Here is a 17,500-nt window from a genome sequence, read left to right on the forward strand (position 1 = left end):
GCATAGAAATATCATTGGCCCATTACAGGATGAGGATGGTCATCTCACAAACAGGGACAGAGACAAGGTAGAGATGTTTAATGCTTTCTTTGCCTCTGTCTTCAATATGGATGATGGACCAAGGGGATCTCAGTGCCCTGAACTGGAGGACCATGACTGTGAGAATGATCAACTCCAGTCAACCCCGAAATTGTGTGGGATATGCCGCTCAAGCTGGATCCTTGGAAACCTCTGGGGCCTGATGGGATTCATCCCAGAATCCTCAAAGAGCTAGCTGATATCATAGCAAAACCTTTCTTGATAATTTTGAGTGGTCTTGGGAATCCAGAGAGGTCCCAGTTGACTGGAAGCTGGTAAACGTCCCAATTTTCAAAAAAGGCAAAAAGAAGGACCTCAAAAACTACAGGCCTGTCAGTCTCATTTCAGTAACTGGTAAAGTTATGGAGAAGATCATTCTAGGAGGTAATGAAAAACACCGAAAAGACAAAAAAGCCATTGGTCAGCACAGCTTCACGAGAGGAAAGTCCTGCTTATCAAACCTGATTCTCCTTTTATGATACGGTAAACCACCTAGTAGATCAAAGTAAGCCAGTTTCAATCTCTTGGGATTTCAGTAAAGTTTTCTATCTGTCACAGGATCCTTCTGGACAAAATGTCCAGCACACAGCTGGATAAAAACATCATATGGTGGGTGAGCAATTGCCTCATGGGTCGAGCACAGAGGGTAACAGTGAATGGAGTGACATCAGACTGGTGACCTGTCACTAGTGGGGTTCCGCAGGGATCTTAGGCCCTGTGCTCTTCAACATCTTCATAAATGACTTGGATGCAGGACTGGAAGGGATACTAAGCAAGTCTGCAGATGATACAAAACTGGGAGGAGCTGCTGACTCCCTCGAAGGCAGGGAGGTCCTGCAGAGAGACTTTGACAAATCAGAGAAACAGGCAATCATCAGAAGCTTCACAAAGACAAGTGCCAGATTCTGCAGCTGGGATGGGGCAATCCTGGATGTACATAAAGACTGAGGAATGCGATGATGGAAAGCAGTGCCACAGAAAGGGACCTGGGGGTCCTGGTCGATGGCAAGTTGAACATGAGTCGTTAGTGCCCTGGCAGCCAGGAGGGCCAACCATGTCCTGGGGGGCATAGGCACAGCATCGCCAGCCAGTCGAGGGAGGGGATTGTCTCGCTCTGCTCTGCACTGGGGTGGCTTCATCTTGAATATTGTGTGCAGTTTTGGGCACCACAATACAAGAAAGATATCAAGCTCTTAGAGAGTGTCCAAAGGAGGGCAATGAAGATAGTGAAGGGCCTTGAGGGAAAGCCGTATGAGGAGTGGCTGGGGTCACTTGGTCTGTTCAGACAGGAGTGGAGGAGACTGAGGAGAGACCTCACTGCAGTCACAACTTCCTTGTGAGGGGAAGAGGAGGGGCAGGCACTGATCTCTCCTCTATACTGACCAGTGACAGGGCCTGAGAGAATGGCCTGAATTTGTGTTGGGGGAGATTTAGATTGGATGTTAGAAAAAGGTTCTTCACCCAGAGGGTGCTTGGGCACTGGAACAGGCTTCCCAGGGAAGTGCTCACAGCACCAAGCCTGACAGAGTTCAAGAAGTGTTTGGACAATGCTGTCAGCTATTTCTTCCTTCATTCATTCTCGCAGAGTACTCCTTAATTCAGGAAGACTTTTGATTGTGCAAATAAACATACATATACGAACACAATAGAAGGAACAAAACAGGCATGCAGGAAATGAAGAATTGGAAACTGGATCAAAAAAAAAGCTTGTGGAAACCATGCAGAAATTTCTATCACAACACTTTCTTAGGACTACAGTCCAGACTCCAGTCTAAAGTCAACCCAAGTGGCCCTCCACACTTCATCTTCATGTCCCTAACATTTAAATCTTCCTGAGATACTCAAACTTGTCTAGAAAAATTGTAATATCTAAATTGGATGTGCATTAGACAACCAGTTTAATGGAAAAGATGGCTAGTGGCTGCTCAAAGAAATAAGTTTGCATTTGACTAGCTCACATGGCAAACTGTAAGTCCTCTATGAACTTTCTAAGAGGTTCTTCTAGACTCAGACAGAGGTAGAAATCATTTCAATTATTAAAGGAAACCAAGTCTTTTTGTGCAGCAGAAGAAAAGAGGAAACTCCTCACTTTCGAATTATAAATCTTTATAGTGCAATTCTTTATGGCTAGGAAGAGCACTTCAGACACTTTTCAAATAACCCCAACTGTTTAATCCGTACCCTTTAGAAAGTCAAGCTGTGTGTGTACGTGAGACAGACGCATTTTTGCTGAAATAGGAAGAATGATATTGTTCTGCTCAACCCACTGTAAAACTACCTGCTTCTTACAGGGGAAGGAACCTACTTTTCCTTTGCAGAAAACAGTATTATATGGCTTGTGAATCTTTGCCTTTTGTAATCTGTTCAGAATCTGTGATCACAGGGGATCATGTAGGCAAGTTTCTCTCCAAAAGAAAATGGGCACTAGATCCATTAACAAAGGTATTTAGTTCTATTTATGTTTAAAAGCAGCAGCTTGTAAGTTTAGTTTGCAGGTAAACAAGCCTGAGTCATTCATAAAAGGTCTTATTTATCACTTCCTTTTAACTTTACTATTACTACAGAGTCAGTTCAGTCAGGTTGTTTTCTGCTAGGTTTTAAGCAATTTGTTTGAAATTCTAGTGAATCCAATATCCCGGTAGTAACGTTTATTGATTTTCCTACCTCTCCTTATGCAGTGCTCAGCCAGTCATACAGTTACAAAAGTGCAACACAATCAAGTATTCCACAAATACTTAGCGAAGACTTTTGATGTAGTTACAGTTGTAAAGGTATTTCATACTGGAAGAAATTTGCATTTTCAGTAAATTCAGATACCTTCACAGGCTGCAGGACATTAATACAGTAGAGATAACAATGTAGAGATTCTGCAGACAAAAAACATTTTTCATCTGAGAATGAAAACATTTTTTAGAAGTACTGGAGCAAAATGGGTAGAAATTCTGTCCTAATAAGAATTTACAATCAGACTCCTAGACAAAGGGATTCCATCTCAAAGGGTAAGCTGCTTTTTTTTTATTTCTTTCTTTTTTGTTTGGTTGGGGCTTGTTGTTGTTATTGTTGGGGTTTTTTGGTTTGTTTGTTTTGTTTCATTTGCTTTGGTTTGATTGGCTGGTTTTGGTTTTACACGTGGCACTTGACATGAAAGATAAAGGGCTTTTTTCTCTTTTTCTTACAGGGAACCACAGCCAGCATTTGGTGTTCCAATCCTAATTTATTGATAAAATCACACAAACCTCTTCTTTAGAAATAATGAGAGCCTTTTGTGACTGAATAAGGTTACAAGTTACCTGATGTCCTCTGAACCTATTCAGAGATTCAGGGGTCTTCCTATCTTTCTGGTCCTTCACAGTTAAAGCTGCTTCTAGCCCTTCTCCTATATATTATTTTCCTAAATTAGGGTGTCCATAAAGAAAATATTTACAGAATTTTTCTAATTGGTCAGTCTTACATGCCTTTCCTCTTTATTTTTGACCAAATGACTAGCACTGCTTTGTAGTTAGCCTAAAATTGTGAGATTTGGCTCAGCCCTTTAAAAAGGGGGTTATTTACAATGCCAAACAATAAATTCTTTACACTTTACTGTTAATAATTGAGTTTCCTCTTCTATTTTGCTAAAAATTTAACACACTATGCCTTAACAGAGGCTCAAGGGTTCACCAAGCAACAGCTGGTTCTACCTGACTGTTATGAGTGCTTCTGGGAAAAATAAGGAGTTCAGTGCAGTGTGCACAATATGTGCAACAGCATATTGGCACCACAGAGTGCCAAAAAATACATTAAATAAAATAAAGCATTAACATGTACAAAAAGCCAACACTCAACTCATATGTTCATATATGAATACATTGCATGGACAATTAGACTTTGAGCTACAGCAGATTCCCACAAGTCTCCTTATGGCTTCACACCTCTGTATTGCTCAGTCCTCTTTGCAGCATAGTTGTGAATTCCTGGAAGCTGGAAAGATCTATTTTTTTGCCCCTGAGCCAGTGGTAGAGTGAATTGAGTTCCCACAGGTCAGAGCTCTATAGGTGCTGCCTGCAGAACTATCCAGCTCTCCATAGTGTAAAAGAGACTCAGTGCAGTTCTTGGAAGAAGACGGATCTGGAAACGTCACCAGTCATTTTGTACTTAGATACTAAGAGAAAGCTAAATACATTTACTTAAAGGCAGGTCCTTAAGTGGGCTTAAATGCTGCATCTGTAATCTCTGACTTACTATGACTTTCCACTAAGTCGCTGTCCTAGTTAGAACAGCTGGGACCAGTTCGTCACTGGATGGGTGTAACCCAAAACTGTGTATTCTATAGCCTTCCATGCCATTTCCCAGAAACTGTTGTCAATAGACTATTTGCACCCTCTGCCCAGAGCAGCCTGACTCCTCAGGCTATAAACTAGGTATTAAGAGGCCTGCAAGATAGAAGGGTGTTTTTGTCCTCACGCCCATTGAGGAACTCCCCGCTCTGAGGGAGGTACTGGGCATTCCTGCCTGAACTGGAGGATATATAATCTTGGAGTCTTGGGACTTTTTTTACCACTCGTGGGATCCAGAGGAAGACTGCAGATCACCACTCTCAACCAGACTGCAACCACCACTCTCGACTGGACTGCAACCACCACTTTTCAACCAGACTGCAACCATCACTCTCGACCGGACTGGAATCACCACTCTTGACCAGACTGCAACAGCACTCTCATCAACAGATTTTCCCCTCACTTTTTTTTTCCTTTGGACTCAGGGGGCCCAAAGAACACCACTCTGTTCATACCCCAAGGTGCTGGGTTATATATTTGGGTTTTGTGGGTTAAAACTAATTGTTTGTCTGTATAATCGTACTGATTGTATTATTTTATTAAATTGTTATTCTGACTTATAATCTCTCTATGAGTTGAGTTCATTTCCCCTGCTGGTTTACCTTTAAACCAGCACAGTCGCTCTTAGTGATTTGCTACTCACACAAAGTTCAAACACTTAAGAATCCTAAGCATGGTGTCCCAATGCCACCTAGTAAGATAGTATAAGGACCAGGAAGTTCACAAAATGCATCAAAAGATGCATCAAAGATCCACTTGCAGTTGCAGGCTTCATCTAGGCTGGCTGACATAAACTCAGAAAATGACACTGTCTTGAAAAAATTTTTTTAAAAGTCGTAACTCATGAGCATTTGCAAACTCATTTCCAAGACACAGAATTCTAATGACTTCCAGAAACCACCCTGCAGTCATGAGAAAAATCCTGGAAAGCTCAGAGTCCAAAAGCATAACAAAGTCCTATGGGACTAGACAAACAGCATACAGACTACTCCAGCCAAAACAAGAAAGTATAAAACAGCTGTCCATATGAGGGCAATTACTTTGGAATAGAATAACTATTTTGTATTATGTAAAAGCACAAATAGAAAATATATGCCACCACTATGCATACAAGCTCTTGTAAGCTTACTAGAGTTTGTGGCTTCCTCCTCTTCAAAAACTTTTGTGTCCATAATTTACACTATTTTCTACTTCTCACTTGCCAAGCAAGTGTCTATTTCCTCTTGGGGGTTTTAGACTGGCATGGAGACTTAACACTGAGAAGTATTCAGAGAAATAACATGAAGTTCCCTTTTCCAAACTTAGACAAAGACAAGATGAGAAACCATCAGTGTTACCTAACAGATTACAACGGCTATCAGAAGGCACTTCTACAATACATCTGCTTTCTGGAGTTGGCTTTGTACTTTTCAAGGTACATTTACTTACTTGTGTGACACACCCAAGAAAAAAAATCTTGAGATTAATTTATCTAAAGAATCAACAATTAAATCTCACCAGTTCTCTCAAGAGGCAGCCTGAAAACACATACAACAAAACCAAGCCTAGTTCACATTTCCTGTCAGTGTATAATGAATGTTGCCACCATTTAGACAGTACAGGATTCCTACTCCAGCAGAGTACTGTTTTTTCTATAGCAGCACAATATGTCAGTGTATACTTTGCTGAATAGAACTTTCTGTCAACAATCAGGGTTTCATTGGCATTAATGTGCAGTAAAAGACAACGAAGCATGACTCAATTAAACCACCAAATACTGCATTTAAATAACATTAACCCCTGACATTTTAAAAGAACAGTGCAGGATTTTAGCTGCATGACTCTTGTTAAGGTCAGTGCTTTAATATATACAGCTTCCCACCCCAAATGTCTGACATAAATTTGTATCAGTAAGCCAATCGAGAACGAAGCCTGAAACCAGGATTTATCTACTACTGCAAACATACTGCAACTAAGATTTCTCTCATTCTATTGTTTATGGGAACAAATTTTATTAACCTTCACATGGCATATGGGCAGGAAAGGACTTAATATTTAATTTATAATTTTCTTCCCTTTTTTTATGGACTTCATGGACCTTATGGACTGAGGTTTAGAAATTTTTATTCAGCAAAAATCTCAAATCCCATATGAATGTCACAGGATAGAGTGTAGCTTTGGGTTTCTCTCCATGTGTGCTAGCAGAATCCCATGCATTAGGAGGACTTCATGTATGAAGTCATGATGGCAAATCAACACAGCATGCACTGAAAATTACTGAAACTCTTGCCTGATTCCTACAAAAGTTGCCACCATTTAGAATGGGATTGCTATGCCGAGGTGCCAGATTCCTACACCTAACAGCATTTCCCCTGGAGAGCATAAAAGGTGTATGCCTTACTTAACTGTACTACTCACAAGCACAGAGTCTCTGACACTTGTTGCCAGGACTTTCAGAACCACACCACTAGTGTGAATTAAACTGTACAGGCAGTTCAGTTAGTGGGGCTGATACATGGGTTAGCTGTGAATCACACACAAAAAATTGTAACTTTTTTAACATAATTAGCATTGCTTTAATTTTGAACAATCTCCCTGCTACTGTTATGCAGTGGGAGATAAAAAATTTTTTCATCAAGAAAAAAGAAAGGATATTTGCACAATAATGGTCACAATATCTGTGGTTAAAGTAAATCCAATGTTCTTCATTTTTAAAATAATGACTTATGTGGAATTAGTCAAAACAAAATCCAACAATTATGAAGATTTAATCAGGCACAGCAGAGCCATGAGAAGTCAATCTAATGTCAGTAATACTTATTAGTACTATTAGCTTATAAAAGGACAAGAAGTATGGTAAAGTAGAGGTGGCAAATAAAAAACTTAAGAAAAATTATTCAGTGCATCTCCCTACCTCCTGCTGAGCATTCCTTGGAAACAATTTAGTTTTCAAACACTTCCTCATATCTTTCTTTTTCCTTGTCCAATTTTATTCATCAGTCACTGGACACCAGAAACGGCAGAAAAGATTCAGTTTCACATGCATTGCTGAATGACTGGTTTGTAAAGCACTGATCTTCATCATGACTAGGCTTCGTGAAAGAAGATTTGGGAAGGACTCTACCTCCAATTACTACAAGTGCACTGTGGCTAAAGAGGCCAATGCGAGATGGACAAATCTGGTTGCAAAAGGCACAGCAGAAGGACTCCTCAGATGGTATCGGCAAGACACGATTCTTTCTGCGTTGTCTTTTCTCCTCCAGAGTGATCCTGTGTGCGTTCTCAAAAGAAGCAGCAGCGTTATAGATGGTGTGTCTCCAGGCCTTCTGATTGGAGGCCAGAGTAGACCAGTTATGTTGATCAGTATGGCCAAGGCTGAGATGTTGTTTCAGGGAGTCCTTGTATCTTCTCTTCAGGGCTCCTCTCTTGTGGCAGCCAGTGGCAAGTTCGCCATAGAGCAAGATCTTAGGGAGGTGGCGGTCCTTCATCCTGGAGACGTGCCCTGCCCAACGCAGCTGTGTTCTCATTAACATGGCCTCAATGCTTGTAACTGCTGCTTGTTCTAGAAAAGATGTGTTAGTCACATAGTCTGACCCGTGGATGTTTAGGATTGTACGGAGACAGCATTGATGGAAGTGTTCTAGGAGTCACAGGTGGTGGCAGTAGATGACCCATGAATCAGATCCATATAAAAGAGTAGACAGCACAATGGCTCTGTAAACACTGATCTTTGTACTTTTCTTAAGGTGTTTATTTCACCAAACACTTTTATGGAGTTTTCCAAAAGCACTATATGCCTTTGCTAACCTGTTGTCTATCTCTCCATCGATCTACCATCCAAGGAGATGAGGCTACCTAGGTAATTAAACTGCTGGACTGATTTGAGCTCTGATTGGCCAATGGTGATATGGGGATGATGGGGGACTTCCTGAGGTGCAGGTTGATAGAGAACTTCTGTCTTCTTTAAGCTGACTTCCAGCCCAAAGATCTCAGCAGTGTCTGCAAAGCAGGATGTTAAATATTGCAGAGCTGCTTCTGTGTGGGCAACAAGGGCAGCGTCATCAGCATAAAGCAGCTCCCTGACAAGATGGTTTAAGGTCTTAGTGTGGGCCTTCAGTCGCCTTAGGTTGAAAAGGCTTCCATCAGTGCGATATCGAATGTAGATACCGTCCTGATCATCGAAGTCTGCCGTGGCCCTTTGGAGCATCATGCTGAAAAAGATTGTGAATAGGGTTGGTGCGAGAACGCAGCCTTGTTTCACACCATTGGTTATTAGAAAGGGCTCAGAAAGTGCATCGCCATATCTGACTTGGCCGTGCTGATCCTCATGGAGTGAGATGATCATTTTAAGGAACTTGGGGGGACAACCTAAACGTTCCAAAATCTGCCACAGACCTTTTCTGCTCACAGTATCGAAAGCCTTGGTGAGATCAACAAAGGTTACATAGAGACCTTTGTTCTGTTCCCTACACTTCTCTTGCAGTTGTCTGAGAACAAATACCATGTCTGTGGTACTCCTGTTGTCTCTGAAACCACATTGGCTTTCAGGTATAAGTTCTTCTGCTATAGTGGGTATTAATCTGTTCAAAAGTATTCTTGCCAGGATTTTGCCAGCAATGGAGAGCAGAGTAATACCTTGGTAATTTGAACAGTCTGATTTAACTCCTTTCTTCTTATACAAAGTGATGATGACTGTGTCACGAAGGTCTGATGGTAGTTTGCCTAGTTCCCAACAGCGCACCACAAACTCATGAAATTTAGCATGGAGTGCAAGGCCCCCATGTTTCAGGATTTCAGGTGGAATTCCATCAACCCCAGCTGCCTTGCGGATTTTCACCTGCTGAATGGCCTTACGAGTTTCTCCCATAGTAGGGGCAATATCCAAGTCATTCTTCACCGGTTGCTGTGTAATGTACTGAATTGCTGAGTCTTGCACTACATGGCTAGTACTGAAGAGAGTCTGAAAGTGTTCAGACCATCGATTAAGAATGGAGGTTTTATCTGTGTGAAGCACCAGACCACCTGCGCTGAGTAGAAGGCTTTGGATCTGCTATGTAGGCCCGTATGCTGTTTTCAAGGCCTCAGAGAATCCTCTGTGATCACCCGTATCTGCACATAATTTAATTTTTTCTGCTAGATTGATCCACCACTTGTTCTGGATGTCACGAAGTTTCTGCTGGAGCTTGCTGCATGCAAGACGAAAGGCTGCTTTTCTTACACGACAAGATGGCTGTGCAAGGTGTGCTTGGTGAGCAGTTTTCTTCTTCCTCAACAATTCCTGGATCTCTTGACTGTTTTCATCAAAGAAAACTGTCTTCTTGAAGGAGAACCCTGTATCAAAAATAGCGTGGCCAGCAGGACCAGGGAAGTGATCCTTCCCCTGTACTCTGCGTTGGTGAGGCCACACCTTGAGTACTGTGTTCAGTTCTGGGCCCCTCAGTTCAGGAAGGATATTGAGGTGCTGGAGCAGGTCCAGAGAAGAGCAACAATGCTGGTGAAGGCACTGGAGCATAAGTCCTATGGGGAGATGCTGAGGGAGCTGGGGTTGTTTAGCCTGAAGAAGAGAGGCTCAGAGGTGACCTCATCACCATCTATAACTACCTGAAGGGAAGTTCTAGCCAGGTGGGGGTTGGTCTCTTCTCTCAGGCACTCAGCAATAGTACAAGGGGGCACGGGCTTAAGCTCCGCCAGGGGAAATTTAAGTTGGATATCAGGAGAAAATTCTTTACAGAGAGAGTAATCAGGCATTGGAATGGGCTGCCCAGAGAGGTGGTGGATTCACCATCCCTGGAGATTTTTAAACGCAGACTGGACGTGGCACTGAGTGCCATGATCTAGTAAATGGACTGGATTTGGACCAAGGGTTGGACTCAATGATCTCGGAGGTCTTTTCCAACCCAATCGATTCTATGATTCTATGATTCTTCAGAGGACTGCTGGATGCTATTTTTAATATGTTGCCAAAGTGTTTCAGAAGAAGGATCTGTGGAATGATCTTCGAGCCTAGTTTGAAGGTTTGCCTGGAATCTCTCCCTGTGGCTGAAGATTGTTAATTTGGACTCTCCTCCTTGGCATACTGCCCCTTTTGGGTTTGAACTTAAGGTTGAAGTTAAGTTTACAGGGCATAAGTCGATGGTCTGTTTGGCACTGAGCATCACATGGGTATGATGGACATCGCAAACATCTCTCTGTCGCACCAAGACATAATCAATGAGGTGCCAATGCTTGGATCTAGGATGCATCCAGGTTATTTTCAGACTATTTTTCTGCTGCAAGATGGTGTTGGTGATGGTGACCTGCTGCTCCATACAGAATTCTAGTAGAAGGCGTTCATTATCATTGCAGTTTCCAAGACCATGCTTGCCTAATACTCCTTTCCAAGCTTCAAAGTTCTTTCCTACTCTGGCATTGAAATCACCAAGGATAATGATCTTATTGTCTGCAGGAACCTTTTGGGTAAGGCGGTGCAGGTCAGTGTAAAATTTATCTTTTTCGGCAGGGTCAGCTTGGAGAGTTGGGGCACATATACTAAAGATGACAACATGTTGCTTGTTGTGTAGTGGAAGGCGTAGGAAGATAATGCGGTCAGAGTGACCTGTCGGCAGATTTTCAAGTTCGGGGACAATAGAGTTTTTAATCGTGAAGCCAACTCCTGAAAGATGCCTTTTGGTTCTGGGTTTACCTGACCAGAAGAGTGGGTAACTGGCACTGTGTTCTCTAAGGCTGCCTTCCTCGTGGAGACGAACTTCACTGAGAGCAGCAATGTCAATGTTGAGACGTGACTGTTCATGGGATATTAGGGCAGAACGGTGCTCAGGATGTCCACTATCCACAGAATCAAGCATGGTTCTGATGTTCCAGCATGTGAGAGTCAATTCGGGTACACTTTTGAAGGCAGGTGTATGCCTTTGTCTCTTAATCTTTGTTTGACTTCAATTAGAAGATGCCCGCTGGCCACGGTTAACCAACCGGGTGAAGGTGGAGATGAGCTTTGTTTAGGCCACGTTTTCTAGGCCCCTCTCCGAGTGGAGCAAGCAGTGCTCTCCTTGAAAAGGCTGCTTGGTTGTTCCGGGTGCTGCCCCAAGAGACTGTCATCTCCAGTCAGTCTCAAATGACCGATATCCTGAACCGCCTGCATGTGGGGTTGGGTCTGTGGCTTCCAGTGCACCTTTCACCTGCCGTTTTGACCCTCACCCATCGCTACAGGGCTTTACAGATGTGGGTATACATTCGAACCTGCGCAATGGATTTTTTAAGTGAGACACAGCATGCGCAGAACTGAACCCACCCTTTAATCCTAAGGTTCATCTGCCAGGGCCGAGTGAGCTTGGACGGTGGCAGTGAGATCCTCAGGACGTAGGTTTAATTAGAGTATCCTTCCCTTAGATGGATGGCCTTACAGGGCTAAGTGAGCTCCATCTGCCCTGCTTTGGAATTAGAGTTGTCCTTCTCCTAGGATGACTGCCGGAAGGCTAACGAGCTCATCCTGCCCATGGACACATTTTATCTGACCCTTCAGTTTTGACCTGTCTCGCATGGGAGACCCTGCTGAAGGCATGTACCATCACCAGCATAGCTCACAACCTCAGAGGGGCACACACGCTTCTTCCCCAGTAAATGGTTAGGGCAAGCCTTTCACTCCCTACTTTTCTGCCAGCCACCTATACTCAAGCCCAGGGATATTCCCAGGGAATTCCCTTGCCCTGATCACACTTTCAGGATGCTAAAATTCCAAAACAAACCGATACTGGGCATCTCCCATGGCCCCAGCCCAGCCTAAACCCCTCAACTCCCCAGAAGAACTCTCTATCCACCCTGACCTTACACTCCCCTCATCGTGTTACCATAGATCTTCCATCACACTACCCACCCCCAACACCCCACGCAGGACTGTCTCGCCCACCCTCCCGCCGGTCCGGGGACCCCTTGGCCTGCCTGACCTCCCTCCCCTCCCCCAAATTGGACTGGCAAACCTCTGTGTGCTCCGATGTTCCTCCTCTCCGCTCCCACGAAAGCGCAACCTCCATCACCACTGCTAGGAGTGTGGTGCGGCCTGGTCACCATCCGAGCGTGGTGCGGCCTGGCCGCCGTCGCTAAGCACTGATCTACAATACATAAATTACATAAATTGCCCAAAATTCCTACATGATGCTCCCCCTGACATCAATCAGATCCACGGTAGCATGACAAAGAACATGTCACCTTCCCTCTCCCAGTCATAGTGAAGGACAATTTGCAGAGACCTAATGGAAAGTCAAGTCTACATTTGTAAAACTGAAGTCACATTAGAGACAGAGAACCTATCAAACCAGTTCAAACATTGTACGTAAAGATGTTAAATAATTTATGTAGAAATCACTGTAGATTCCACTGGTTTAGGTGAATATTCAGTAAAGAGGAAAGAAGACATTTAAACACTTTCCAAATAAATACAGAGCTATATTTTTGGGCCATATGGAGAGTATGATGCAAAATGATTGTCCAAAACCAATGAGGTTATGAACACAAAAGTTAGACAAAATCTAGTAATTTCATACTGGCAAAATGACAAGATAGGAAAGAATGTCCTAATAGATTCATATTATTAGTTTGGATTTCAAGACCAACCAATAAAAGGATGGAGAGAGAAACGCTGAGTAAGCTTAGTGTTCATCACCAGCAATGGAAGAGAGGTGTTCTTTGACATATATTTGATCCAAACTGTGAAGCTGCCAAGGTTTTTTTGGGTTTTATTCACTGGAGAATAATCAAAGAACAATAAAAAACATCAGGAGAAAAATGCTACTAAAGTAATTTTGTATTTCAGATGGGAGTTTAAATATTTTTAGGATCTAAGTTAAACCACTGAACACGTGGATTTATCTAAAATTTAAAGTTTTGGGAAACCTTCTAAGTATAGAATGACAGTGGCATGATCAGATGCTCTTATAAGTGATCAAATGATCAAACTGACCTAAATGACAAAGAGGTTATATAAAATATTGCATTTCACTTAATCCAAGGCTTTAGTAGTGTTTGGGAACTTGAAGAGCTCTTTACACAACAAAATGGCCCACTTGTTGAGTAAGGAAACATGGACTAGATACATGGATAGTAAGTCAGTTTCAAAAATGTCTGAACTGGTTAGCTCAAAGGATTGTTAGCAGTGGCACAAAGTCCAACTGGAGGCCAGTCACTAATGGATATCCCAGGAGTCAATACGTGGCCAATATGGATTAATAACATTATTAATGGCCAGGACAATGAGACCCAGTGGACAATTCACAAGTTTGCAATGATACTAAGCTGGGACAAGTGGTTGCTAGATCAGAAGGGTTTGCTGACATCCAGAGGGACTTTTGACAGACTTGAGAAGGGCTGACAGGAACTTCACAAAGTTCAAGAAAGAAAAGAAAGTCCTCTACCTGGAGTGGAATAACCTCATGCACCAGGACAGCCTGGGGACCCAAGACTATCTAGGGAGCAACTGTCTGGGGAGCAACTTGACAGAAAAATACCTGGAGGTTCTCTGTCTCCATGTTGACCATGAGGTAGAAACGTACCTTGGTAGCAAAGCAGGCTAACAGCCTCTTTGGGATGCATCAGGAAGAGAGTTGCCAACAAGTCAAGGGAGGCAATCTTTTCCCTGCACTGGTGACTATATCTGGAGTAATGGCTCCAGTCCTGAACTCCCTAGTACAAGAGAGAGAAATTCAGGAGTGAGCCCAGTGAAGGACCAAAAAGATGACTGGTAAAATGAGTGGAGTACCTGTCACATGAGAAGAGGCTAAGAGAGCTGTGATTTTTTTAGCCTGTAAAAGAGAAGGCTCAGGGAGATATCACCAACCTGTGTAAAAACCTGCAAAGTAAAGAAGATGGAGCCTCTGTGGTGCCTAGTGACAGGACAAGAGGCAATGTGCACAAACTCAAACACATGAAATTCCATTTTAATATAGGAAAAAATGCCTTTACTTTGAGGGTGACTGAACACTCAGGAGCAGGTTGTTAAAAGAGACACCACCATTGCAGATATTCAAACCCAATTGGGCATGATGTTCAGCAACTTGTGGTAGCTGACTGTGCTCTGAGCAGGGGTGTTGGACTACTTGATCTCCTGAGGTGCCAGTCCAACCTCATCTGCCTTGGATTAACTTGGTAAAGGTATTCAAGACCTTTTCCAGTAATGGTGGACACTACCATAATTGTCTATCAAACATGACAGGCAGTAAAGCTTCTGCTGAATTTGCAAATAGGTATGGGAGATAGGGGGAGCCAAAAAGCCCCTCAGTAGTACTGGTATTGCTTACAGTATGTGGAGTCATAATGCAGTCAGCCCAATAACCAAAATCTTTGCTGAGAAATATGCATACATGTGGCACACAGGCACACACATAGTTTGTACTATCTGCTATAAAACCTACTGCACAGAAGAAATAATACATTTCAGTCTCTTTTCAGAGATGAGTTCCTTCGTGGGTAAATAAATTAATATGAATTTTGAGATTGACCAGAAGGCAGATCTGTTGTTGGACCATATTTAAAAAAACACAGACAGTATTCTAGACCCACCAAACATGGGCTTTTTTCTAAGGAAACTCATTGTTCTCATGGAGTAGTGGAAGCAGTCCTCTTGAAATTCCCAGCCTGAACAATGAAAAGCTTTGAAAGTAAGGATCAAAGTCTCAAGCTCTGCAATTTTCAAAGCAAGGCAGAGAGAGCAGATGATATAAAACAGTCAGGATGCTCTTTAAAACAGTAAGGGTGCTCTTTTGACAGCTACTGTTACTGAACTGTGTTGCCACATTCTACACAATTTTTATTGTGTGCCCAAAAGATAGGGAAAGCTATGCTTTGGTAAACTACCAACAGGGGATCTTCTGATCTTCTATTCATTTGGAATTTATCACACATTTCAACTTATTAGATGCTTGGAAAAGCAATTCAGGAGTATTGCACTAACAATAATCCAGTTTACTACTCTACAACTTCTTCACAACATAAGAAATGAGGAGCTTTTCTTTACAAATGGGACATCTGATAGACAAACAAAAAATATTTCGAAGTCCCTTCAAAGTGGATAGCTTTAAGAAAAACAGTCTATAACTCACAGTTGGTCAATACTTAGAGTGAATGAGGTAACCGCTCTTTCAATGAAAACTTAGAAGCTAGTTCTTGCAAGAAATGACAGCTCACTAGACTGTTCCTATTAACTACAGTCAGTTTGCCATTGCTATGGTCCTGTGAAATCACACAAACCCATGCTTGGAGCTGTAACTGGAGTAAATGGACAAGATAGTCCTATTCTCAGTAAGACAGTGATTTCAGAAAGAAAAACAGATTTCAGAAAGAAATCCTTTTTCTGTCCCTACATGCACACTGCCACATATGCTTGCAGTGATGGGTAAGGGACAAATATGCTGCAAATCTTGCGTAGTTTGAGGTTGCTTAGCAAAAAATAGGCACTTTCTTTCTCAAACTATAGATTAACATTAGAATATATGTTAAAAATTAAGTGCATGCATACTTCTATACATAGTAGACAGTAAAATGTCAAGTAAAATATATTCTTTCATTCTTTGTACAAGTATAGCAGATCTTTGACACTATATTTGGAAGAGCACAATACAGTACTTGTGGTGTCTTTAAGAAGAACAGTCACTGTCAGAAAGAGTGGAGCCCAGGCACTTGGAGGGAAACAAAAACTTTCTTCATTATTCAAGACTAAATATACTACCATAAAGAAAAGGAATGTTATGCCTCTATTAGCCAACTCTCACACTTAAGAGTTCTACAGGATTTATTATCTGGTATTGCATGGCTCTGTATTAATATACATATATACAGGCACATCATGGTTGTGAGCAACGGATTTGCACAGTAAGAGAATATCTGAAAACTCTTTGAATAAAGTTCTTCTGTTGTACATTTGAAGCCATATTAGGAGCGGTTTGGTTTGTTCAGCCTGGAGAAGAGGAAACTGAGGAGCCCTCATTGCAGTCACAACTTCCTTCTGAGGGGAAGAGGAGGGGCAGGCACTGATCTCTTTTCTGTGGTGATCAGTGATAGGACCCCAGGGAATGGCCTGAAATTGTGTCAGGGGAGGTTTAGGTTGGATATTAGGAAAAGAGAGTGGTTGGGTACTGGAACAGGCTCCCCAGGGAAGTGGTCACAGCACCAAGCCTGACAGAGTTCAAGCATTTGGACAATAGTCTCAGGCACATGGTGTGACTCCTGGGGATGGTCCTGGGCAGGGATAGGAGTTGGACCTGATGATCCTTGTGGGTCCCTTCCAACTCAGGATATTCTATGATTCTAGGGTACTTGAAAACAAGGGTAGTTGGAAGATTTGTTCATTTTAAGTGGTATATCATTTATGCAAATATTGTTTTCCATCCAAAATGGAATTTCAGTAGTAGTCCTGAGGCTTTAAAAATCAAATCGTACATTTGACATATTAGAAGAAATTATAGGTTCCATAATGCATAATATTATTTTTTCTAATGTATCACTGGCCCATAATGAGAAACAATCTATTACATAGATTTTGCATTCAATCTTTTTGTCAAAAACTACATAGCACATCAAAAGTTAATAGCACCAGGGAGTTCTGTGATTAATACGAAAACAAATGGTATATTTCAAAATTTCTTTTGTTCTTCATTCACAATGATGAAACTGCTAGGATTTAACCTTTAAGGGTTAAAGAGTTTAATCAATGTCAATGTCTGATCTTCTGAAGGCGATAAAGAACAGTCTGTCTAGTGATACTCAACAGAACATCACTTTGTCAAGCCACAAAGCACCCAAAAGCTTGTCAAGTAAGTTACCAGAAACCTCTTTGTGGTTAGAACTCAGCTCCTTCCTGCTTGACCTATTATTTGATATTTGACCACTTGGTTGCAAGACACTTGCTCTTTCCAGCTGAAATGTCACTGGGGCATCTTGTCAGCTCCCCGACATCTCGGCCTGACATACAATTTTACTTTTGTGTGCTACAAGGCAGAAAATGCAGGGCAATGGCCTTGTTTTAAATTCTGTCAGCATCAAAGATGGGCGTCACTCTTGGGTCCTACCAACAACAACAAAAAAGGAGTCTATTTGAAGGTCAAAACAGCCATTACTTTAAAGTCTTTCAGTTTAAACTAAAT

Source organism: Manacus vitellinus, unplaced genomic scaffold (genome assembly GCF_001715985.3).
Source record: "Manacus vitellinus isolate BGI_N305 unplaced genomic scaffold, ASM171598v3 scaffold_18_pilon, whole genome shotgun sequence".
NCBI lineage: Eukaryota > Metazoa > Chordata > Aves > Passeriformes > Pipridae > Manacus > Manacus vitellinus.